Here is an 18,334-nt window from a genome sequence, read left to right on the forward strand (position 1 = left end):
CGTTGGCTGCGTCCCAGGAATCATCACAGACTGATCCCCAGCTTCCATCGTAATAAACCTCAACTCGGCCAGCACATGGACTGCCACCGCCGGACAGTCTTATCTGCATGTGTTCTGTTAGGCAACAAGAGAGGAAGACTATAATTTTCATATGTTCATGACTTTTCCGAAAAAAACATCTCTCCACACGGAAGTATTACTAAGATATATAACACCCAAATGCTTCAAAAATTCATATATCTCATGAAAGTATTTATGGCCTCCAGTTCACCCATTGTAGTGCGGAATTCTCTGCACGTCTTGTTTTCCCAATTTTATTTGTTCCTAGTACAACATCTAGTCTTGTTATTTTTAAACAGTGATTTTCTAGACACGTTTTACAGTTGTATCTGTTCCTCATCCGATAATGCTAACTATATTTGTCACTTTTGTTGTACATTAATTCTGGCTGCCTATTGCATTTTTTTTTCCTTTGTCTGACGTTAAACTCACTAGATCCCTTAAAATCATACTAAGTCTTATTGGCCTGTTGGTAAGTTCATCTGCGTACTGCTGAATGAAAGCAGCACAGCCTCAATTCAACTGCCTTACAATATGCACTACCCAGGTGAATGGAGGTGGCCTGCAGCTGTGCTGTGGTCTAATTTCCAATCCGTGTAGCTATGTAAGTGCTCCTACATCAGCATAGAACCCCGTCCTTGCGCTTGTATATACATGTTGTATCTCACTCCAGTACATTGGCAGAAATTCTGCACGTAGCTACGTACTGCATAATGTACACAATGTTTCGGCAGCTGAGCCTCTGTTTAGATTTATCTACTGCATAATGTTACTTTCAAAAGTGCAGGATAAAATTTCTGTTACAATTAATGCATTGCCAAATGAAATTTAGACCAATAGAACTCGAGCACTTTTCTACGTATATACTGCGCAGTGGAACAGAATTATTGCTGCGGATTATGGTGTCATGCCCGCACTAATGCCCAACTCCACATATTATTGGTCAGCAGGTACAACTACATCAGAGTTCACCTTCACCCTCATCTTCTCATTTGCTGAAAAACGACGCATGCGTGAATTTGTCTACTCCAGATTCGAAGATTTCAATGCCACAAACCAACTTCGCGCTTCTCCACGCCAGCCCAGCTCACCGCACCCAATCGCTTCCTACCCTGCACCCGCCAAGTACTTCATTCCAACCTGTACTGTGTTGGCTGCATCAGGTTATTGACTTTGTTTGCCAGGTTTACATTGCTTTCCCGTCCACCACTGCCTCCAATTTGAAAGTAAGTCCCTGACCCACCCGCTACAACTCTTGCACTTCCAACAATGACCACCACTGGCGCTATTCAATTTCTTTATTTCTCCAGACCTCTGCTTTCATACGTTTCTCAGATACGGTACAGGAACCACGTCATGTCTCTCGCCGTCATGGATGTAGGATCAAAGGTTCCTCCCTCAACACCTCTTCCTTTCCAATTATGACACCCCTTCGTGAAATATCCTGCTATGAAGCTGTTTTAGCCAAGAGTTTTCTAATTCCTTGCTGTGTCAATCTCCTGTCTGATTGCGCTTCTGCTAAGTTTCTTTTGGCTTTTGCCTCCATTGAAAGCGATACAAAGATGCACATACGTGTTACAATTCAGGGCTGCCTGTGTCCTTTCTCCCTGCATCCATCCCTCCGCATTCACCCCACTGCTTTCAGCGATACTGAGTAAGTAACCTAACTCAGCACTTTGCTCATCAAATTAGAGTTTTGTTTCCATTTGACCATTGAATTGAAATATTCGTTACCTGAACACAAAATTCCCACGTCGTTGCTGTCAGTGAGAGTCGAATTAAATATAAATGAGCTGCAATTCTGGAGATGTAATTCGTTTCCATCGCACTGGACATAATTCACCCACACAGGCCCGTCACTCTCTCCGTACTTTGAAGAGTTATAAGCTGCTATCGTGTCACCGCAGCCTAACTCTCTGCAGACCACTTTGGAATCATTCAGGTCCCACAGGGAGTCCTGCACTCGCCCCCAGATTCCGCTGCTGTATGTTTCCACTCGCCCATCACATCGGCTTCCCCCGTTAGTCAGTCGAAGCGACCAATTATTGCCTATAAATGGCATCACATTGAGACAAATGGTTAAAGTTTAGCCGAAATAGCAGATACCCGGAATCATCTTTGTTCAGTTAATATTGGATTTAAGGGTGAACGTTTGTTATACATATAATTACTCACATTTTACATAGTCTGATGTTACCCACTATTCCTTTCCTCAGTTATTATACTTTATTTTTTTTTGCAAGCGGCTTGCTCTGGTATTCTATGGGAAACAACGTGATCTTTCCGTCAATCCGGGAGCTTTTTCTGTGCCCTGATCGAACACAGTTCCAGGGGCTTATTAGGCTTCTGAATATTCACAGTTATCCTTAGCTCATATCGGGGGCAACAAACAAGTTACATTTGATAGTTAGCTTTATTTGACGTCCAAACGCACTTCGAAGCTTTGGAGAGCTTTTGATGTGTACTCACTGCGAATGCAGCGCTCCAAGCCGTGTCATTGTTGGGCGTATCCGTGACCATCATACGCCCAAATGCGACTTTGTGAATCGTGGGAATGAGTTTGTGATAAAACGGTGCAACACTATGGGTTTGAATGTTCCTTTGTCATGCATTAATTCGGCTTTTGAATTGCCAGCAAAATCTGAATTTATTGTCCAACCCTAATGACTCGTGAGCCCGTGCTTTTGAGTAACCTTTTGCACAACTCTAGTGCATGCTATTGTAATTTCCATCATCACCTAAGGATTGGTAGGTATCTTCGATATTATTTTTAAATGACACTTAATCAACAATAATCTACTCGCTGATGTTTATTTTAGCTTCTGTCAGGAATATGCAGCTTCGGACCATATAACAACCTTGGCACAAACATGGAAAAAAAAAAGGGCTTAATTCCAATGGTATGGAGGCAGCAACTGCCCTTGACATCATGGCCTCATTTCACTGAGTGCGATACCAAGAAGCCGTTAGCATAACGAAAAGTGATAGTGATGAGTGAAGGCTAATCATCTCAGTTGAAGCATAGCGCTCCATTAGTTCCTCAGGGTAACTTCCTAAGGCAAACCATGTATATAGGCCTTTTCAATGACCTATGCGCAACTATCATTTCAATATGCAGATGTTCTTTAATGATTTGTTTGTCTTCAGTGCAATTCTGCATCCATCAGGTAGGTAAGTAGTCCATGTCTTCAAGTATCAAGAACTGAATGAAATCAAAGCTTGGGCTAATGAGTAGCAAGTGAAACTCGCGCCACACAACAGCCAGGCAATGAGCATCACCAAAAAGAGAATGTCTAATCCAAGCCAATATAAACCTTTGACACACTCCACCAAACTAACTGGAGCAGGCAAATAAAGACACTAACTACAGGAGCAGTAGGGAGGTTGGATATTCTGTGATGACTCAATCACCCCATAAGCCATTCCAATGTCTACAACATTAGAATATGTTCATCTGTAAATTATAGGAACAGGAGAAGGCCATTTGACAAATCTAGACTGTTTCATTGTTCTCTAATTTTATGACTAACCTGACTGTGGCCTTAACTCAATTTTCCGGTCTGAACTTCATAACCCTCTGCACCGCAGAAGATCAAAAATTTGTGTAACTGAGGCTTCAACACTCAATGACGCTGCCTCGTCTCCGGTGTGCACAAAAAATAAAATCCAAAAACCTTTATGGCGATGAAATTTCTCTTAATCTAACTGTGGAAACTGTTAATCTGGAACCAATGTCCCCACTTGGACATTTCAAAGCTATGGTGGATTAGCCCATTTCTGGATGGATGCCACTCCAATGACCTGGAAAAATACTCCAGAGCATCCAGGATCCAGCAGCACATTTGAAACCATCCTTTGAAGAATTAATGATTTTATCCTTCACTTGCACACTGTGGTTGCCGGTTACACAATCTACCAGAACTGTTGAAGGAACTCTCTGAGTCGTCTGCAATATCAGCTTATAGAAGGGCAAGTGCATAGGAAGGACATCACCACTTTCAAGTTCCAATACATTCCAAATAAACCCGATTTGAAGCTACATTTAATCATAGCTGGTTTAAAAGATGTGAATTCCTTTGCGAAGCGCACTGTGGTTGGACCGTGAACATTCAAGACACCGGCTGACCATCACAATTTCAACCTGCATTAGGGGTAGGCATACATCCGTTCCTTTCAAGAGCCATCATCATTCCTTGACAGGACAAGTACAAATAAATGAAGGTACAGCATTTCTAATGCAAATCGAGGTCCGGTTTTTGAGGCTTGAACATTTTGTCAACAGTTCTTGTTGGTGATTTCTGAAAAAAACAATGTTCTGGATACAATCGAATAAGGATAATGAGTATTAAATGAGACCTTGAATTGAGCAATACAAAACCCCTTCTATTGCAGGTAATTTGCCCTGACAAAAACACCACAGGCTAAATTCATTCAGAAGAAAGAGTAACAGCTGGAGTAATTCAGATCAATACACTGACAGGTCTCACCCGAGCAGATAACACTGACGTCATTTTCATGCGAACATTTAATTTCATCCCAGGATGAAACTGGACAATCCCAAAAGCTGGATTCGTTGCCCCGGCATCTGTAGTTCTCTTTCCACACTGGGCCGGTTCCCTTCCCAAAGTGAGCTCCTGCCAATATTTCAGACACTGCCCCACATCGAAGGTGCTCACAGACCACACTGGCGTCTTCCAAGCCAAAGTAAACATCACAAAGCGTACCCCACTGAGATCCGTGTCGTGTTTCCAGCCGGCCGGAACATCGGGTGGTCCCCGATGTCAGCCTGAGATCTGTATGATCTAAACAGTGATGATAATAACAATTAGACCATCATTACCAACGAATAATATCACAATTTTCATCGTTAAACCGAAAATAATATAATTCGGATTCCCATTCCATTTCCATCCAATTCAACAGAAGCATTACTGTTACGATAATGACTATTGCATGACTATTGTTAACACTATCACAAATGCTGATTCTAATATTATTAATGATAGTGTTATTATTACTGATATTTTGCTGTTGCTACCGTTATTCTATTGCTGCGAAATACATTACTGCAGCTAATACAATTATTGCTGCTCCGCCTATTACCTTCTGTGCTACACTTGGCCGTGATACTATTCCTCCTTCGTCTGCTATTGCTACTACTGCCCAGAAAATTGATGCTGAAACAAACCGTGGTGCCCAAAGAACTGGCACGACTGTTTAATAATGTCATGGTTAATCGCTACCTCGATTGCGAATTTTTACCTTTGCTTTACATCTCTTCATTATCTAATGTGCTGGGAAAACAAAGAGCTCAGTTCACAAAATTACATCTGTATTTTGGGGCAGAGAATGTCTGTGATTCACTGCACTCTGCCTCTCTCCCTCTCTCTCTACATCCATGTGCTTCATGTTATCACTGCTGATTGGCCCATCTCCAATTCAAGTTTGAGCTCTATGTTCTTGATATGCACACAAGAAAGACTAAGTAATCAGCGACCATTCAAGGAGGCATTTTATACTTGTAAACTGCTCGATTGCATAAGTGACATTTTTTCAAGCACTGAGTAAACAACTCACGTTGTTGACATTTTGCAGAAATTGAGCTCTTCTCACTGCTGTCTCCCAAACCCATTTGCTCCTTCACTGATTCTGATTGACTTGCATGATGCTTACTTCGGTTGAACCGCAGATACGCCAGGCTTGCTCAAATATAAGCTTTTGTATTTGCCCGATAGGAATGGTATGCTTGCATTTAAACAGTATCACAGAATGAAAGAGTGCAGAAGTCGCCCATCGGCCCATGGAGTCTGCACCGACAGGTGAGAAACTCCTGACCTACCTAACTAATCCCATTTACCAGCACTAGGCCTAAAGCCGTGAATGTTATAACGTGCCAAGGTTTTCATCCAGGTACATTTTAAAGAACGCGAGGCAACCCGTCAGCACCATCCTCCCAGGCAGTGCACTCTAGACCGTCACCAGCCTCTGAGTAAAAACATTTTACCTCACATTCCCGCAAGACCTGCTACCCCTCACCTTGAATGTATGCCCTCTCGTGACTGACCCTTCCATTAAGAGGAACAGCTGCTCACTATTCAAATTGTCCAGGCCCTAATCACCTTGTACACCTCGATCAGGTAGTCCCTCAGTCTTCTCTGCTCCAATGAAAACAACGAAAGTCTATCCAACCTCCATTCATAACTTAAATGCTTGATCCCAGGCAACATCCTGGTGAATCTCGTCTGTACGCCTTCCAGTGCAACTACATCGTTCCTATAATGTGACGAAAAGAACTGCAAGCAGTACTGAAGCTGTGGCCACAACAAGTTTCTATGTAATCCAACATGCCCTCCCTACTATTGTAATCTATGCCTCGATTGAAAAATGCAAGTGCCATATTTGGATTTTTCACCAACCCCCTAAAATGACCCTCTGTCTTCAGAGATCTATAGGCACATAGGCCAAGGTCCCTTTTTCCTCATTACTTCCTAATGTCATGCCGTCTTTTGATAGTTCCTTGTCAAATTACTCCTTCCAAATTGTATCACCTCACACTTTTCATGCTTAAATTCCATCTGCCACTTATCTGCCCATTTGACCATCGCATCTATACCTTCCTGTAGCCATAGACAGCAACCTCACTATTAACCACCCGGCCAATCATTGTGTCATCCGCAAACGTTTTAATCGCCACCAAATCCCCCCCCCCCCACAGAGTCATCTATGTCGTTTACATAAATTACGAAAAATACGGGACCCAGCACAAATCCCTGTGGTACACCACTGGACTCCTGCTTCCAGTCACCAAAGCAACCGTTTGCCATCACCCTCTCTCTCCTTCAACTCAAACACTTTTGAATCCACCTTATCAAAAGACCTAATTCCCATGTGCATTTGCCTTCTTTATAAGTCTCCCATGTGGGAACTTGTCAAAGGATTTGCTGAAATCCACATAAGCTAGATTAACTGCACTACCCTCATCGACACACTTGGTTGGCTCGTCAAAAAATACAATCCAGTTTGTTAGGCATGACCTCACTCTGGCAAATCCATGCTGAGTATTGCTGATCAAACATTGCTACTCCAATTGGAGATAGATTCTGTCCTTCAGAATTTTCTCCAATACTTTCCCTCCGCTGAAGTGGGACTCAAGGGCTTGTATTTCATTGGCTTAAATATACTACCCTTCGTAAATAACAGAACCACATTACCTGTTCTTCAGTCCTCTGGCACCTCCCTCGTGGCAAGAATGGAATCAAAAACTTGGGCCAGAGCCCCTGTGACCTCGCAACTTGCCTCCCTTAGTATTCTGGGACACAAAACATTCAGACCTGGTGATGTTTCCATTCTTAAGCATGCTAACACCTCCAATACCTTTTCACTCCCTCGGTCAAATTGCTCAAGAACCTCGCACTGTTTCCTCCCGAGTTCGATAGACTCACCCTCATTCTCTTGAGTGAATACCAATGTGAATCATTCGCTTAACACTTTACCAATGCCCTCTGGCTCCACCAATTAATTGCCCTCTTGTTCCAAAACGGGCCCTACTCTTTCCTTGGTTATCGTCTTCCATTGATATACTTAGAACATCTTGTGATTTTCGTTACTTTTACCAGCTAGAGCTTTTTTCGTATCCCCTCTTTGTGGTCCTAATTGCTTTCTGAACCCCCCACCACCCCACCCCCCCCTTCTCGTTCTGTGCTCCAATAATGCCTCAGCTGATTTGCATCCCTTGAACCTACAAAATGCCTCTCATTTCCTTACCATATCCTGAATATCCCTGGCCATCCGTGTTCTCTGGGTTTGTTACTACTTCCACTCACCCTAGAGGGAATCTGCTGAGCATGTACCCTCCACATTGTCGTTTTGAACAGCCTCCCCCCACCACAACTGCTCCGCTGTAAATTTCCCGATAATTAGCTTTTCCCACTCTACCTTGGCCAGATCCTGCCTTATTTTACTAAAATCCACTCTCCCTCAATCCGAAACATTTTTCTGCAACTTGTCGATTTCTTTGTCCATAATAAGCTTAAAATGGAACACGTTGCAGTTGCTATCACAAAAATGCTCGCCCACCACCGCCTCAGCCAAATGTTTGGATTCATTCCCCAGCATTCGGTCCACCTCTGCGCCTTCCCTTGTTGGACATTCTAGATATTGGCCTAAGAAGTTCTCCTGTACACATTTCTAGAAATCCACTCCATCCAAGCCCTTAACACTATACATATCCCAATTCATTTTGGGAAAGTTGAAATCACCTCATATAATTAGCCTATTGCTATCGCTTTTGTCAAGCCCGCAGATTGTGCACACATTTGCTCCTCAATTTCCCACTGACTGTCAGGGGGTCTAAAAAAAACAACTAACAATGTGGCTGCCCCTTTTTTATTCCTGAACTCTACCACAAACATTCATTCGATTCCCCGTCCTAGGTATCATCTCTGCTCACTGCAGTTACCATCTCCTTTACTGAACAATTTTCAGCGCCTCATATATTAGTGACAAATGGAAATTAGATCATAGCAAATCTCTATACCTTCATCTAAGCCACTACCTAATTTTTTTTGAAAAGCTGAATCGTCTTGCAGGCCTGTGATGGACATTAGTTCCCCAAGCCCTGCCTTGATATTGTTCATATTTTCCATAATCCCTATGCTCTACCTTCTTTCAAGGTAACATTCAAACTACTGCACTATTATCTTAAGTTGCTGGTTTCTGATGTGGAATCTTATCTATTTATTCTTGCAAGCCCCTGTGGGCACTAGCCGAAGACATACTCCTTCCTCATTGTTGTCAGACCCTCAAAAATTGAACTCTGCATGATACGGTTTAAAAGAATCAATGACTGAAAGTTTGGAGAACGATATCATTCGGTCCCACAAGCATATGGCGGCTGTCTGAAAGAGTTCGCCAAATTTGTCCACTCTGATTTTCTTTGTGACTAACACTTAAATTCCCAACTTCACGTATTTCTCCAATATCATTTAGAATTGTCAATTATTACTTAATCTGCTTGCTCAATTTCCAGTCGTATAGTCCAGATCATATGAACTCAATGGATATTTTTTTTTTACCCATGTTGCTTCAGTTTGCTGGTGAAATTGTTGTTCTCTCAATACCAATCCTTTGATCACTGGAGCAGTGCAATGTTGTTTATTTTTTCAAATCCTTCCCAGGTGAGTACTATCTATTTGAAATATATCAGTAACATTTTCTGATGCAAGTAGGTTAATCACAATTCCTCTTGTCTCTCGACATAACTGATATCCCATAGTTTAAACCCCCACTCACCCACCCCCTCCCCCTCCCACACCACCGCCTACCCCCACCCTACAAAGTGTAATAGTAAAAGTCTAGAAAGCCTCCCCTACAGCCAAACGATCTGTGATAAATTCGCAAACCATTTCCAGATCAATATGCAAGCTGCTGTATAAACATTAGTATATCACTGTTTAGCATAATTCCTCTTTACACCACTTGAGTCACTTTATCCAGTGCCTTTACATCAAAATTCTCAACTGGCGCATTCAAAAGCAATTGCATGCATAGACTCCCGTCTCCATGGTCTTTTTATCTGTTTAATACAATGCTTATCATTTCAATTGCCGCCCCTCATTCTTCCCGCAACAAAAAAAACACTAGCCCCTGTGAAATATGATGTGCCAATTTCAACAGTCCATATATCACCTCCTAAAGCATATTATTAACCTTGTCATTATTTACTGCATTTCTGATATTGGTGCCATAGCTAAATCCTGATAAGGTGCCATTTACAGATCATTAACATTTATATAATAAAGCTTTTGTCGCAATTTCGGTCATAGGGAGGCATCGCGCCACACCTGAAACAAAGAAGCTTAATTTCTTGTCCTGCTCCCTTGGCCAATTTGTCCGCACACTGTCCCTGCGCTTTTCATCGTACAAGGTTTCAATTTCACGAACAAGTCTGCTTAGTAAAACAAGCTTTCCTATGATTACATTTGAAAGGCTATAACCGAAAAAAAAAATCAAAACACACCAGGTCTCACAAGTACTTTATCAAGGCACGAAGTTAAGTTAGTCAAACGCAATTATCCTCCAGCTGCTCTGTGCGGGCCTTTAATTTAATTTTACACCTACTTTTTTTTTACATCTACTTCTTTGTTAAATTTTGAGACGGATTATCCAGCATAACCTTTACCCTATCCGAGATAATAGAATGATTGGCTGGTGTTTTCCCTGTTTACCCCTCGCCCCGTACTGCCTTCGATTAACCTTTCACTTTATTTTTTACCAGTGTTTAAATTATATTTGTGGTTACATTTATGCTGCATGTGCAATATTCTTCCAATTTGACGATGTCTCTTGTATCACCTTATTCAATTTTTGCTGCTCCAATCGCGGTTAGCTTGGATATCAAAAGATTTACGGACGTCAAATTCCATAAGCTTCCATTTCTGGCATCATTTTCATTTCAATATATCTGAAATCGCCTGCGAAGTTTTGAAGTTGCATGAGGTAACCCAACCCTTCCCCACCTCCAACACCCTCGCCGGCCATTTTGTAAACCTAGCCTGTAGTTCAACTATTTACATTTGCAAGTCTATTCCAAATTTACAACTGCCTCTTCTTAATGTAATTCTTTTACTGACAATTTCTCGGGTTAATCGATCTGGAACAGGTGCCTTTGCCTAAGTCAACCTTGTTAAGCTATCAAAGTGACCGCCAACGTTGTCAAGACCATCTTTCTACCATTCTGTGAATGCTGCATCGTTCTTGCACACATAATTATGAGCCGTAATGCATTTCTAGGAGCTCCTGCGTCTTTTGCTAAATACATTTAACTGAAATTATCATAGCTTTAAAATTGCTATGTATTTAAGTCAATCTATCTGGGGTCAACTATATTTTTATTACCAATTCTTTTGACTGTAATTTCGTATTATATGCCCTCATCATGTTAATGTCCTGTACTCAGTTCAGATTGTTATGTTCTGCAATTATAGTCCATTAAACGCCACGCTCCAGTTTATCTCCAATCCCACACTTTTGAAATCTTTAAACAATGACTTTAAATTTATCTTTGCGGAAATCATGAAAGGTCAAATCGTTCTTTGGCGTTTGTGACTTCAGGAGAAATGAAAAATAAGCGAACTATAAAATGGGCTAACATGAATTATCACCCAATTCTGCAAATTCCTTGTGAACATCACCTATTGTATTTAATATATTGAATATTCAGAGTCATATTTTCTTTGATCAAATCTTTGCTCTGTATGATTATTTGTATTATCTGGAAGTGTTGCAATTGTATTGAGCAGCTCCCCTCTCTCCAACTAATTTCAATAGACTTATCCTTGCCTTAATTGTAATGATAATATTTAAGCCAATCTCGTGTCACGGAACCTAGATAATTCAGATCCCAGGAAACATTGCATTTGAGGTTATTGTGAAACATTTTATGGAGTAGATTTTGTTAACCTATGGAATATCCCGAGGTTTGTGCTTCTGAATGTTTCGAAGAAAACAAGTGCATTGTGTTTGCATATCTCTTACCTTCCTTTCTTATTTGCCACGTGTACTTCAAAAAGAAAAAGAGTCGGTGCCAAGCTAAAAGCCTAATTTTCAATGGTCAAATATCTTTTTTGACGCTTGTTAACCTTCCCAGAGAGCTCGCTAACTGGTCCTCCAATTTTAGACATATTCCTCTTGGAGCATTCATGTCCCTTACCCCTTGAGGTATTGCCATATTTGGCCGCCGTAAATGGCTTATAGAAATCGAAATTTCGAAAATGCTTGACCATCGAAAATTAGGCGTTAAGTCAGTTCGAAATTTTCATCTGCACATGAACAAAATTCAATGGGAAGCACTCGATATGTCAACCAGAAACCACTTGTTGTGAACAACGATTATTTTAATTAACGGCCTTAAATGTCTCGAAGGTCTTTTGGCAGAGCATGCGACATTTGAACACAACGTTTTTTACCCCAGCAAATATATTTATGGGCGGACGACTGAGCTGAATTCAGGACAAATCTCCTTTACAACACGCATATTCCGAGGACTCATCGCACTTCTTTCATTGTCTTGGTAATAGAAACTTTCCTTCCTGACTAACGTTTGACCTATTTAAGCATCTATTGACCTCGACAAAAAAAATGTAAACCTGTGGACTAAGGGTAGCCTTGGCAACATCGCTTTTGCAGGTTTATAACACGGTTAGTTGTGACTGCGGTTTCAAACGGAGCTCTTAAATGTCTGGCACGATGACTGCAAGTCTCCCTGCACCTGGATATGTGATCAATGCATAGAACTCATTTGGACATTCAGCTGATAGACTAAGACTGCTGCATTTGTTTTCATACCAATGTTTGTGAATTTGCATTGGAGTAGACCGCCTGCTGTTATAAACTTAGGGTTGTTTTTTGCCTTCGTCGGCCAAAAGATCCGCCAATACTGATTAAACAAATTAGCATTGCTAACGAAAGCAGAGTTGACCATCCACATAGCACAATCCTCAAGTTGTAGCATAGGATTGGAGTCCAAATTAGTTACAACACTAACTTTCTGAAAAGCAATCCTTAATCTTCCAGAGCTATTTTATTTACGTTGCAATACAAGAGGAGAGCTCAAATTACTTGAAATAACGTCAAACCATCATTACCTAACGTAAACTTCAACTCCTCCGCAAGCTTGGCCAGTTCACTGGGGTTAAATCAGCTGGGGTTAATGCTTTTATTTATAATTGGGGTAGCTTCCGCTTGATCAACCCGGTGACATCCCAAATGGTTCGCTCGGGTTTGCCTGCGCATGTAAATAAATGATCCCTAAATAGGCCAGTTAGTTACTTTTTCTCTTGATGATTGAGATGGCATAGCTCCTCATTTAGATCCGCTAATACCTCTTTATTAGCCAGCTTCTGCGGAGGCTGCTAAATTCGAGGATTTCAAAATCAGCCCTATCAATCAGTCCATCATATCTATCATTGCCACCTTCTACCTTCTCTGTAAACTCAAGTACATCTATTGGCCTGGCATGGTCATGGTCATGGAATATCTTCACCCTGTCCACATGAAACACATTTGACTTGTCCATCGTTCTTAGCCACAGTTTTAACTGAGTTTCCTTCTTACCATAAGACCATAAGACCTCGGAGCAGAAATTAGGCCATTCGGCCCATCGAGTCTGCTCCCCCATTCAATCATGGCCGACAAGCTTCTCAACCCCATTCTCCTGCCTTCTCCCCATTACCTTTGATCTCCTTACCAATCAAGAACCTATCTATCTCGGTCTTAAATACACTCAATGACCTGGCCTCCACAGCCTTCTGTGGCAATGAATTCCATAGATTCACTACTCTCTGGCTAAAGAAGTTTCTCCACATCTTTGTTCTAAAAGGTCTTCCCTTTACTCTGAGGCTGTGCCCTCGGGTCCCAGTCTCTCCTGCTAATGGAAACATCTTCCCCACGTCCACTCTCTCCAGGCCTTTCAGTATTGTGTAAGTTTCAATCAGATCCCCCCGATCCTTCTAAACTCCATCGAGTATAGACCTACGGTCCTCAAGCATTCGTCATATGTTAAGCCTTTCATTCCTGAGGTCATTTTCTTGAACCTCCTCTGGACCCTCTCCAGGGCCAGCACATTCTTCCTGAGATAGGGGGCCCAAAATTGCTCACAATATTCTTTATGTGGTCTGACCAGAGCCTTATAAAGGCTCAGCAGAATATCCCTGCTTTTATATTCTAATCCTCTCGAAATAAATGCGAAAATTGCATTTGCCTTCCTAACTACCGTCTCAACCTGCAAGTTAACCTTAAGAGAATCCTGGACTAGGACTCCCAAGGCCCTTTGCACTCCAGATTTCTGAATTTTCTCCCCATTTAGAAAATCGTCTATGTCTCTGTTCTTCCTGCCAAAGTGCATGACCTCACACTTCCCAACGTTGTATTCCATCTGCTACTTCTTTGCACATTCTCTTAACCTGTCCAAATCTTTCTGCAGCATCCCCACCTCCTTATTACTACCTGTCCTTCCACCTATCTTTATATCATCTGCAAACTTAGCCAAGATGCCCTAATTTCCTTCATCTAGATGATTAATGTATAAAGAGAAAAGTTGTGGTCCCAAAAGTGTCCCCTGTGGAATTCCATTAGTCACCGGCCGCCATCCTGAAAAGGACAGACTTATACCTCCTCTCTGCCTCCAGCCAGACAGCCAATCTTCTATCCATGCTTGTATCTTGCTTCTAAAACCATGGGCTATTAAGTTACTAAGCACCCTCCTGTGCGCCACCTTGTCAAAGGCCTTCTGGAAGTCCAAGTAGATAACATCCATTGGCTCTCCTTTGTCTAACCTACTCGTTACTTCCTCAAAGAATTCTAACAGATCTGTCAGGCATGATCTCCCCTTGATGAAACCATGCTGACTTTCCCCTATTTTATCATGCACTTCCAAGTATTCTGAATTCTTATCCTTAATAATGGACCCTAAAATCTTACCAATGACGGAGGTCAGGCTAATCGGCCTGTAATTTCCCGTCTTTTGTCTCACTCCCTTCTTAAACAGGGGGGATTAAATTAGCGATTTTCCAGTCCTCTGGGACCCTCCCTGTCTCCAGTGATTCCTGAAAGATCACCACTAACGCCTCCACTATCTGTTCAGCTATCTCCTTCTGAACTCTGGTGTAATCCATCTGGTCCAGATGATTTATCCACCATCAGATCTTTCAGTTTATCTAGCATCTTCTCCTTGGTAATGGCCACCATACCCACCTCTGTCCCCCGACTCTCTTGAACTTTGGAGATGTCACTCGTTTCTTCCACTGTGAAGATTGACAAAAAGTACCTATTCAGTTCCGCCACCATTTCTTTGTTCCCCACTACTACTTCCCCAGCGTTATTTTCCAGTAGCCCAATGTCCACCTTTGCCTCTCTCTTATACTTTTATATCTAAAAAAAACTCTTGTAATCTTCTTTTATATTACTGGCTAGTTTTTCCACATATGTAATCTTCTCCCTCCTTATTTCTTTTTTAGTTATCCTCTGTTGCTCTTTGTAGTCTTCCCAATCCCCTAGTTTCCCACTGTTCTTCGCTGCATTGCATGATTTCCCTCTAGCTTTTATGCTGTCCCTGAATTTCTCTGTCAGTCATGGTTGCCTCGTCCTCACTTTAGTATGCTTCTTCTTCCTAGGGATGAATTTTTGCTGTATTTCCCAAATTACTCCCAGAAACTCCTGCCATTGCTGTTCCACTGTCTTTCCTGCTAGGCTCATCTCCTATTCAATTCTGTCCAGCTCCTCCCTCATGCCTCTGTAGTTGCCTTTATTCAACTGTCATACTGTTACATCTGATTCCTGCTTTTTCCTCTCAAATTGCGGGTAGATTCTACCATATTATGGTCACTTCCTCCAAAGGGTTCATTCACCATAAGACTCCTTATCAAATCTGCCTCATTAAACATCACTAAATCTAGAATTGCCTGTTCCCTAGTGGGCTCCACCACAAGCTGCTCCAAAAAGCCATCTCATAGACAGTCCACAAATTTGTTTTCTTGGGATCCACTACCAACGTGATTTTCCCAGTATACCTACATTTTGAAATCCCCCAAGATCACTGTAATCTTGCCTTTCTTACACAACATTTCTATCTCTTGCTGTATCTTCTCCCCCACATCCTGAGTACTGTTCGGAGGTCTGTACGTTACTCCCATTATCGTTTTATTTTTGCATCTGCCATTCCTCAATTCTACCCACACAGATTCTACATCATCTGACCCTACATCATTTCTTGCTATCGATTTAATTTCGTTTCGTACTAACAAAGCAACCCCACCCCCTCTGCCAACCTGCTATCTTTTCGATAGGATGTATATCCTTGGATATTTAGCTCCCAGTCCTGATCCCCTTGCAGCCTTGTCTCCGTGATGCCCACCACATCATACCTGCCAAATTCAATCTGCGCCACAAGCTCATGTACCTTATTTCGTATACTGTGTGCTTTCAAATACAGCACCTTCAGTCCCATATTTCCCATTCCCTTTCTCATTGTCATCCCTTTATCTGATGTGCTTGAAGTTAGATTCCTAGTCCTTTCCAAACACTGTGTCCTATTTTGTGTTCTGGAGACTTTAATAGCCTCTCCTGGGCTCTCCTTTCTTGTCAGTTTTTTCGTAATTTTCCATGAAGTTGAATCCACCCACCCCCCACACCACCCTCCACACACACACTAATCTGCTGCATTATTTCCCAATAGTCATACTTCTTGGCCTTTTTATCCTTCCCTCCACCCCCACTTTCTAGAATAAAGTCCTGTTGACCACCCTATTTACCCTTTTCGCTAGAACATTGTTCCCAGATCGGTTCAGGTGGAGACCGTCCCAACGGTACAGATCCCGCTTGTTGCAGTGCCCGTGCCCCACGAAATGGAACCCCTCTTTCCCGCATCATTCCTTTAGCCACGTGTTTACTTCCCTTATTCTCGAACCCCTATGTCAAGTTGCACATGGCTCGGGTAGTAATCTGGAGATTATAACCCTTGAGGACCTGTTCTTTAATTTGGTTCCTAGTTCTTTGTAATCCCCAAAAACGTCATTTTTCCTATTCCTCTTTCCTTTGCTATTTGTCACGACATGGACCACAACAACTGGATCCTCCCCCTCCCTCTCCACTATCCTTTCAAGCCAGTCAGAGATGTCCCACACCCTGGCAGCGGGCAATAGACCATGCGGGTATCTCGATCCTGTTTACAAAGGAAGCTATCAATTCCCCTAATTGTAGAATCTCTGACAACTACCACTTGTCTTTTTGTCTCTACTGAACCTCTATCCAAATGAGAAAAGGGAACAACACAAAACGTTGACTGAAAGCCGACGGCCTTAGCTGTCTATCGATTTGTAATAAATAAACTGCGGAAAAAAATAGAAATATTCTACCACAACCAGAAAGGCTTTTGAGGGCATGGTTCGAACCAATGCCATAAAATCACAATTAGCTCGGGTCATCCCATCAATCCAATAGACGTCCCTTTCGCAAAAGTCGGTTCCGACAACAAGGAAATCCAAGAAAAAATCTCCGCCCAGAACCCTAACTTTTGGAGCAGCTGTAAACAGCCACAAAGCGAAATGCAAGTTTGGAAAACATTTAATGAAACACAGTAAATATTCTCTTTCGCCCAATGTACACCACTGCATAAATTTTCAAAATTACTCGCACTTTCTTCCTCAATCTAGCTTGACGTCCTGAATTCCTACAAAACTATATGTGATACTGTCCGCAACCGACGTGTATGGATAAGGACGCCATCTACTCTATTTGGCAATGCCACCTTCATAATGCCTGAAATGTATCCAGATGGGAATGTGTCTAATCAGCGCTGTCAGTATAGAGGCTGCTGCATATAAAAAATCTCCGCTGAACTATGTGTCGCTATAACGATCGCAGATTGTACCTGAACAGATTACTCCAACATCCCGCTGGTGTCGGCAGCCAACCGGACCGATAACACGACCGGAACCTTCTCCAAAGTGAGCGTTAAGTGGCGCTGCTGCTCCAGCGCCACAGCCCAGCAACTTACAAACAGCTTCTGCATCAGGTAACGACCAGGATCGCTCATCACCGCAAACTGTTGCCCAAGTTCCACTCGAGTAAATCTCCAGCCTCCCCGCACAGGGACTGCTTCCATTTATCAATCTGGGTTTGACACTTCCTGGGAAATATATTTCAATAGGCAGTGAGCATCTGACGACTTGATCTTATGAAATTGTGAGGGTTTCTGCGGGTTCATTATAAGAAAATACCCCAATCAGTTCACACCCCTTAAGCACTGGGAGCATGTTCAGGCTACATGTATAAAGTGCGCTGATGTTAAAAATTTCCATCGTCTCGTCAAGTGCCTTGAGATATTTATTATTTTAAGTGCTCCAATCTATTTTCTGGCTTTCAGTTCAAAGGTTATTCGAGAGAACAAAACATAATGGGCATTGATAAGGAAAAAAAAATGAACTCAAATTAAAATGGCCACGACAAAGAGACACTTCTATTTATAGTTGATAGGTTGGACTAATAGCTGAAGCAAGACTTATCTCCAGAATGCGGAAATACGAGAGCAGGTAAACTGGCGCGGGAATGGCCAAGCCATCAGATTCTGCAAATTCAATGGGAGGCTGGAAAAAGACCTGAGGCAGCTCAGGATGGAGACTATGGCATGTCCAAAATGATCAGATACTTTGCATTATTCCAAGTGTTTGATACACGTCTCCTCCCTTATATGAATGATTAATCTAAAATGGTCCGTGGG

The 18,334-nt window shown here is 42.1% G+C and overlaps 1 long non-coding RNA gene across 1 annotated transcript; it reads right to left on the reverse strand.

Annotated features, from left to right (window-relative positions):
- Positions 1-1,967: 1,967 nt before the first annotated feature.
- LOC121275033 lies at positions 1,968-17,624 on the reverse strand. The gene is made up of 3 exons (XR_005942347.1): positions 17,486-17,624; positions 4,548-4,862; positions 1,968-2,109 (listed from the first exon to the last, which is right to left on the reverse strand). It is a non-coding gene; the product is annotated as an uncharacterized LOC121275033 (long non-coding RNA).
- Between the last annotated feature and the right edge of the window lie 710 nt (positions 17,625-18,334).

The sequence above is a fragment of the Carcharodon carcharias genome, assembly GCF_017639515.1.
Source record: "Carcharodon carcharias isolate sCarCar2 chromosome 40 unlocalized genomic scaffold, sCarCar2.pri SUPER_40_unloc_2, whole genome shotgun sequence".
Classification (NCBI taxonomy): Eukaryota; Metazoa; Chordata; class Chondrichthyes; order Lamniformes; family Lamnidae; genus Carcharodon; species Carcharodon carcharias.